Genomic DNA, 8,392 nt, shown 5'->3' with positions numbered 1-8,392 from the left:
ACATCATTGGCTTGGCTCTGAGCTGACAAGTGGGGTCCTGCATGGCGGTGTCACTGACATGTGGACCCGATCAATGGTCAACGTTTGACCGGTCAATGGCCAATATAGGCCGGGTCCAAGCTGGGCCGGTTGGGCCTGGATACGGGCTGGGCTTTGGCCCACCATGTGGCATGCTATGGCACTGCAACGTCATCATACTAGGCCACTAATGGGCCATGATCCACGGGCGTCGTTGAGGCGTGGTTCATGGTGAACCCACTTGTGTTGGTCCATAGACCGCAGAGCTGGTCTATGAACGACTTGGTCCACTTACTCCTTCCCAGGGTTTGGTTCACATGCACGACATGATCATGGTCGGAGCTCGGCAAAGCTGCTTGGGATGTGGTTGGCAAGGTCGTGGTCGGAGCTGCTCGGCGGAGCTACTCGGGACGTGGTCGTCGTAGTCGTGGTCGACAAGGTCATGGTCGGAGCTGCTCGGTGGAGCTGCTCGGGATGTGGTCGACGTAGTCGTGGTCAGCAAGGTCATGGTCAGAGTTGCTTGGCGGAGCTGCTCGGGATGTGGTCGACGTAGTCATGGTTAGCGAGGTCATGGTCAGCGAGGGGGAAAATCCCCTGCTTCTTCCCTGGCATGCTCCCGCTGGTGGTGAAGTCACCGTCGAGCTTCTCGGGTGGTACTGGTGCACGATTAAGGTAGGCAATAGTTTTCCCCATGCCTCGGTGAGTGCAGCAGTGGGGTCAAGGTGGCGGCTGGGGCTTCATAGGGTCCCGGCCATGGTGAACGACGGCGTGGGTTCATCGGTGTGCATGGACAAGGCTACAGTGGTAGCGAGAGCCTAGTTGGAGGAGCATGTGAGCTCCCCGGTGCTTCTACGGCCATGGTGGGCGTGTTGACGGAGCTCCTAGTGCTCCTAGTGGCTCCAGCCATGGTGGTGGGGCAAAACAGAGGTGGTGGTGCTCCGATGAGGTGTGGTGCAGCAACACAGGGCTCCGGTGGCTTCTTCCTCGGCTAAGGTGAGCGCAGTGTGTCTCTCATCATGGTGGAACCAGTCGGGTGTCAACGTTGCCTTTACCGCAACATAGAAGACACGGTGGTCTCGCCATGGTTGTGCCCTCGGCCATAGTGAGCGTGTCCGTGCATGTACGCTCCTGCTCCGATGTACAACATCATGGCTAGGGTCCTCCTTTTGGCTGAGGGCAGCATGCATGGCATGTCCTGGGTCTCGGCAAGCATGGCCATGGTGGTCTCCCTAGCTAACCAGTTGGGCTAGGCCAGAGCTCAAAGTTTCAGCAAGGTTTCGATCATGGCGGTGCATGTTCCATTTGGCTTAGGGAGGTGGTCTCAGCAAGATGGCTCACCATAGGGTTCGTGGTGGTAGGGTGGTGGTGCAGTGGCGAGGCGAGGCCGTGTTGAGGCGATGTAGTGCCGTGCCGAGCAGCTACGTCACTGTAGCTGATCGGGACGACGCTCCTAGCTCCGATGAGGTCCTCCCCGCCGTGGCTTCCTTCTCCTTGCTTCTCCCTCCTCCCTCTCTCTCGGCTTGACGCTGCGTGGTGCGGTGCTACCAGTGGCGGCGGCAAATGGGCTGAGGGTTAGGGCTCACCGACGTTGGCTTTTATAGCCGAGCCCCAAGGGCTCCAATGGTGGACGGTGATCGAGCAGTGGTGATACGTGTAGCGCATCTGACGGCTCTCATGCGGTTGCATAGGCGCGGCGCAAGGGGGAACAAGGTCATGCGATTTGCGTGACCCTAGGCCCGCGCCTACCACGCCGGTTAGCTTTCGGTCGCACGGGGAGATTGTGTGGGCGAGGGGAAGAAGACGCTACTGTGCTGACGAGCGGGGTCGGGTTGTCAGGCGCTTGGCGCGATGTGGCTGCGTGCGGCGCGTGATGGCTGACGAGCGAGCCCGACTTGTCAGCTGCTGTGCACGTGAAAGGGTAGGCGAGGTTCGGTTGGGCTAGCTGGGCTGGTCGAGGTAGGCTGGGCTGAGCTGCTGCCTCCCTCTTTTCCTTCCTTTCTCTTTTATTTGTGGCCAATTTGGTTAGGGTTTGTCATAATTATTAAGTAAGCTAGTTAGACATCACATAAGGCAAGGGAAGAATCCAACTCACATGTGGTATTAATATGCATGCAAGGTTCATTTAGTTAGGGAACTTAATCACACGTTTATGCCAAGAGTTATGCCATGCTTATGTGTTGACTTAGGTTGGGGTTAGACTTAATGCATCTCTTAGGTTGGGTTTCTATACATGACACTCATCAACACATGGGAGTTTTAAGAAATTTTTTTTGTAGTTGGTATTTTTGGTGTATGGATTTTTGGGTTGTTACACCCATCACCGCTACTTAGCCCGAGCACTGGGTGATGTACTTCAATGGTGCCCTCAACATCAACTGTGCTAGTGTGAGCATTCTGTTTATTACGCCGACCAAGGATAAGCTCCGATATGTTCTTTGAATACATTTTCCAGCTTCCAACAACGTCGCCAAATATGAAGCATGTCTCCATGGACTCCATATAGCTATTGAGCTCGGCGTCAAACGCCTCATGGTATATGGGGACTCTGTGCTGGTCATCAACCAGCTCAATAAAGACTGGTCCTGCTCCAGTGAGAAGATGAATGCATACTACGCCGAAATCAGGAAGCTTGAAGGGAAATTCTACGGTATCGAGTACCACCACATAGTACGAGATCAAAATCAGCTCATCGACCACCTATCCATGTTAGGCTCTTCTCACACCATGATTCTGCTTGGGGTCTTCGTTCAAGATCTTTTGGCACCGTCCATTAAGGAAGAGAAGGAAGTTCAAGAAGTTCCCCCCGCCGAGCAGTTGTTACTTACAGTACCTTCGCCGACCGCCGATTGGAGGGAACAATTCATCAAGTACCTCACCAGCGCCGAAGTACCTGCCGACAAGACTGAAACCAAATGCCTAATCCGTCGAAGCAAGCATTATGTGCTAGTGGATGGCAACTTGATGAGGAAAAGTGCCAAGGAATGGATACTATAGAAATGCATGACCCAAGAAGAGGGAGTGAAACTACTTCTCGAAATTCACTCTAGTTCCTATGGCAACCACACGGCCTCAAGAAATCTGGTCGGCAAAGCTTTTTGAGCTGGTTTTTACTAGCCCACGGCCATCTTTGATGCAGAATACCTCGTCCGACATTGTGAAGGATGCCACTTTTTTGCCAAGCAAATACACATATCGGCACAAGAACTGCAGACCATCCCAGCTTCCTGGCCTTTCGCATGCTAGGGACTAGACATGATTGAGCCTTTCAAGTCAGCGCCAGGTGATTTCTGGTACGTGTACGTCACCATCAACATGTTCTCCAAGTGGATCAAATACAAACTGCTTTGTCTTGGCTACTACAAAGAAGGCAGTCGAGCTCTTTGAAGATACCATCCACAGATTCGGTCTCCCGAACAACATTATCACCGACCTTGGAACTACATTTATTGGCCACCATTTTTGGGACTTCTGCGAAGACCGATGCATCTCCATCAAATACGTCTTCATTGCCCATCCTAGAGCCAATGGCCAGGTCGAATGGGCAAATGGCATGATCCTTGATGCCCTCAAAATAAGGCTATATCAGAAAGAAGAAAAGCATCAAGGCAGATGGCTCAAAGAGCTATAAGCTATGGTCTAGGGACTTCACACTCAAGCTAGTCACAACACCGATGTGTCTCCATATTTCTTAGTCTATGGCTCATAAGCCATACTACCAGTGGACATTACCTTTCGGGCACCTAGGGTGGAACATTATGATGAAGAGCAAGCCGTAGTTGTTCAGATAGAGGATGTCGACAGGGCCAAGGAAGAATGTTGGATCACCTACGTTTGCACAACCAAGTATCTAGAAGGCTTGCGGAGATATTACAACTACAACATCAAAGGTCGTTCATTTGCTGTCGGCAACCTCATTCTCCGTAGAAAGCAAAAAACCGAGGGGATGTACAAGCTCTCCTCCCCCTAGGAAGGGCCCTACATCATCAAAGAGGTTACCCAACTAGGGTCTTATCGGCTATGTGACTTGGATGGAACCGATATCCCCAATTCATGGCACATCGAGCACCTTATACGTTTCTATCCTTGAAACACTCCAGATATGTATTCTACACTCCATGATGAATAAAGTTTTGGTCGCCATAATTTGTCTCCATTATGATTTAATCTCCACTCGCTGAGCTCTAAGCTACTCCTTAACGAACTCCAATATGAGATTGCCATAAATGCTCCGCAATGTTTCTCCGTATCACCAACATGTGATCGCCATAAACACTATGCCATGTTTCTCCATATCTCTGAAATGTTTCATCGACCTTCGAGCAGCACACGCTCTGTTCTGTGCTCAATGGAAAAGACCCAGTCTCCGATCTCTCACTACATGTGCTATGGGCTCCGCACTCTGCATTATGGGTGGTCGGCTGCAGTTCCTTGGTCAGGCCTATTCCTCCACACATGCATGGGCTTCGTGCTCGATGTTATGGACTATGGGCTAGCCAAGGCCAAGAGCTCAGTAAAAGAACTAACTACTCGAACACCACTAATACTACGTATATCTCCAAGTTAATTCACCAACCGTCGAGTAGCATACGTTCTGCTCTGTTCTCTGTGGAGAAGACCCACTCTCCGATCTCTCCCTACACATGCTACGGGCTCTATGGTCTGTGTTATGGGTGGTCGACTGTAGTTCCTTTATCATGCCTGTTCCTCCTCATGTGCATGAGCTCCGCGCTCGACATTATGGACTATGGGCTAGCTAAGGCCAAAGAGTTCAGTAACGAACTAACTACTCGGGCGCTACTTATACTATGTATAATTGCGTTAGGGTTAACACTATACCGATTTTTCACCACAATACTAGCAAACTGCATAAACATGCACATGACACTTCACAACATTTATACATATACATGTAAATGTCTGTCTGCACCCTTGTGCGCTCTAACTACTCTATTCAGATATTACAGCATGTTCTTTGAGCAGATCACCGAGCTTCGTCATCATCGTCCATCTTGCCGAATAGGTCAATGTCGCTGGCCAACTTCTTCACCACGTCTTCCACCTCATCTTCTAGCTGCTGGTGCTCCGTCGTGCCCGTCCCTCTAGTGAATCTAGCCCCTATCGCCTGAAGGTCAATGGCTGGGTAGTGGGACCGGAGCACAACAGGGGCGTGAGTAACGATGGTAATAATTGTGTCATAGTTGAAGCCCTTGAAGTTCTCCCACGCCACCTTGCACCTCTCGATGATAGTGTCTAGATGCGGTGGTTTGCCATCGGGCTGAGGAGCCACCTCTAGGTCAATGTAGTCGAGCACCGGTTTGACTCTGGCAACTATGGTGCTGAATTTGTTCCTCTAGGTCCTAGCCTCCTGCTCCAGCACATCGAACTATGCCTTGACCCTATGATGGTAGTCTGCAGGCATTACAAGATTCCATCAAGCAAGGAAGTTACTCCAACAGTAACTCTAACCACGAAGTACTCACCCTTCAGCTCCTCGGCCAGTTTGTCTGCTTGCCCTGACTCCTTTGCCTTCTCCTCTCGAAGTTGCTCGATGGTTTAGCATAGTCGGCCGAGCTCTACATCTTGCTCTGCAAGGATAATAGTTGTCAGCCATAATATGGCTTTTCAATCATGCAAAGCACATTCATCGATACACCATACCTGCTTTCTGCTTGGAGATGCTTCTGAGCTGCTCAAATTTCTGCTCTAGTTGCTTAGAAGCACTCATCAACTACTCGAAGACAGTGGCTAGTTGCATGGACTTGCCTCGTAGCTGCTTAGACATGGTCACCAGCTGCTTGGATAGGACGCCCTTCTGGTATTCTAGGTCTCGCGCGTTGGACTCAGCAAGATCTTGCTCGCGCTGGGCCCTTAGGATGTTCTTCTCCATAAGCTTCATCGCCTCTTTGAGCTTTTCATTCTCCTTAGCAAGGGACTCCACCCTCTTGATCAGCTGGTGCCATTGTTTAGCAGTCTAAGCTATGCCCTACAAAAACAACAAGATTATGAAGAACTCCTTTCTCCGACAACACAGACAACCATCGCCAATGCACTACTGACCTTGTTTTGCTTCACTACCGTTGACAGGGTGGATTCCAGTCTCCTAAGCTCCTCGGTGGTGTCCTCCTCCTCAATGACCACCACCTCATTGCCTCACTTGCAGAGGTTTCAGATAGCTTGAGGTCATGATTCCTCATGTTCGATCTCTTCCACCTCGTCCTTCTCCTCCACAGCAGGAGGCACCACTAGATGGCTCGGTGGCTAGACAACATGTCTGACCATGCCCTATGATGCCTCAAGGGGCGTCGTTTGCTCCTTGGGAGCCACTGGCCTCACTGCCCCAGACTCAGGCGTAGCACCGACATCTCCTGCATTCGCCGCTAAAGACCCAGCGATTTCTGCCGTTGCCTTAGGCATTGCCGCCGACCTATTGGCCGTTGGTGCCAACCGTTCACCGCCGCCAAGTACATTAGCAGTGGCGGTTGACTCTTCCATAGGTCGCCGAGTACCCAGGGACTCTGGGACATGGTCTGCCGGTGTTGCCTCTTCCCTAGGACCAGCCCTTGGCTGTTCGTCAGTCTAGATGGGCGACGTTGGATCCTCCGTATGCCTCGCACTGCATCAGATTAGCTTGTCAGTTGCCAAAAGAGATATGGATACGACAACAAAATAACTCCGAAGCAAGGATGCTTACGTGTCGGCCTGCTAGTATATTTTTCTAAACCAGCATTGCCTTCTAGAGCCCTAGGCATGGCCCAAGGGTTGACTTCCGCACCCTGTGGTGGAGGTCTCACGCCCTCCGCTGTCGGCCTTGCCTCCTCCTGTCACTCGGGGACTCCCATCGCCTGCAGCTTGGGGACTCCCATCGCCTATTGCTTGGGGACTCCCGTCGCCTGTGACTTAGGGACTCCTGGTGCCTTCGTGCTCGGTGGAGGAGCCACTAGAACTTCATTGCCATCCGACCACTTAGACATCATGGTACTCCATGTCTGAGTGATCTGGTTGCCACCAAGCAAGATGCCACCTGTCTTGCGGGGGACAGCGCCCGCTATTTTCCTCTTCTTTCAGGCTGGCTCATCTGCCGCTACCCTCTTCCTTTGGATTTTCTCCAACAACAGGGGGTACTCTCTGCCTGACCAGCGTCTGTGCCTTCATACTCCGATGAGGCGTTGATCACATCTTCCTCATGTTGACTTGGTGGCTAGGCGTCTACTGCTTGCGGCCAATCACCCCTCAGCACGCCCGAGAAGTACATCGCTCTTTCCTATGAATGGACCTTTGCATAAGTGAATCGTTGCACTGCTCGACAACAATCATGGATAAAAAGCATCATGAACAAAACAATTGCGATGGGTACCTGAGGAGGTGGATTTATATAGTTGAAGGCCCATGATGGCCTTGGTACACTGAATGAGGCATTTGGAGCAAATAGCTCTACGGCTCGCTCTAGCACATCATTCCTTGTTAGCCTCCCCGTTCTCTCCCAGGTGCCGTCATTGTCGCCCTTGAAGTCAAAGCCCGTGTGGGCCCTCTCCTTACAGTGCTAGATGTGGTGCACTATGAAGCTCGCTACCACTAGTCCACCATTAATCTCCATGCCTCTTATCAAGTTGAGGAGTTCCCTCACCTGCTCCATGTCAGCACTGCTCGGCTTCTCCAACTAGCTCTTTTGGCTCTCCAGGATGTGGTCGATGTCACAACAAATTCTAGGATGGCTCTACTTCATGTAGAACCACCTGGCATTCCACCCCTTCAGAGAAGTATTCAACAGTACAGTGATGTACTCGCTCACTATTTCATCCCAGAGTTGTAGATATACACCACCGACCACCTTAGAACCACCGCCGCCCTTCTTGTTCAACCAGAACAGGTGTCTGAAGAGGTTGAAGTGCGGAAGAACCCTAGATATGTTTTGTAGAAGTGGATAAAGATCGCGATGTGCGAGATGGTGTTTGGGTGGAGATTGCACATACTAATTACCTAGAACTCCAACAGATCCCTCAGGAAAGGATGAATAGGAAATCCCAGCCCGCGCCAGAAATAATCCTAAAACACCACTACTTCATCAGTATAGGGCATTGGGAAGGGCTCACCGCTAGCTAGCCGCCATCTGGTGGTGAGTCGGTCAGGAAGAACACCCGCCTCCACCATCCTATTAATCTCTGCCTCCCCCATCCTTGATGGCATCCTTTCATCGTCACGGCTGGCTACGGCGGTCGCCTTCTTCAGTTTCACAGCTCCCTTTTTCAGCGTCATTTCTCAGATCTGATTTTGGGATTTGTGGTGGAAGCATGTATGAATCTAGAAGTTTGATGGCTGAGGAGGAAGACAAAATGACAAAGTGGCAAAGGTGGGAGCGTAGGGTGCATCAACGTAG

The sequence above is a fragment of the Miscanthus floridulus genome, chromosome 1 (genome assembly GCF_019320115.1).
Source record: "Miscanthus floridulus cultivar M001 chromosome 1, ASM1932011v1, whole genome shotgun sequence".
Classification (NCBI taxonomy): Eukaryota; Viridiplantae; Streptophyta; class Magnoliopsida; order Poales; family Poaceae; genus Miscanthus; species Miscanthus floridulus.
This window is presented reverse-complemented; position numbering follows the sequence as displayed.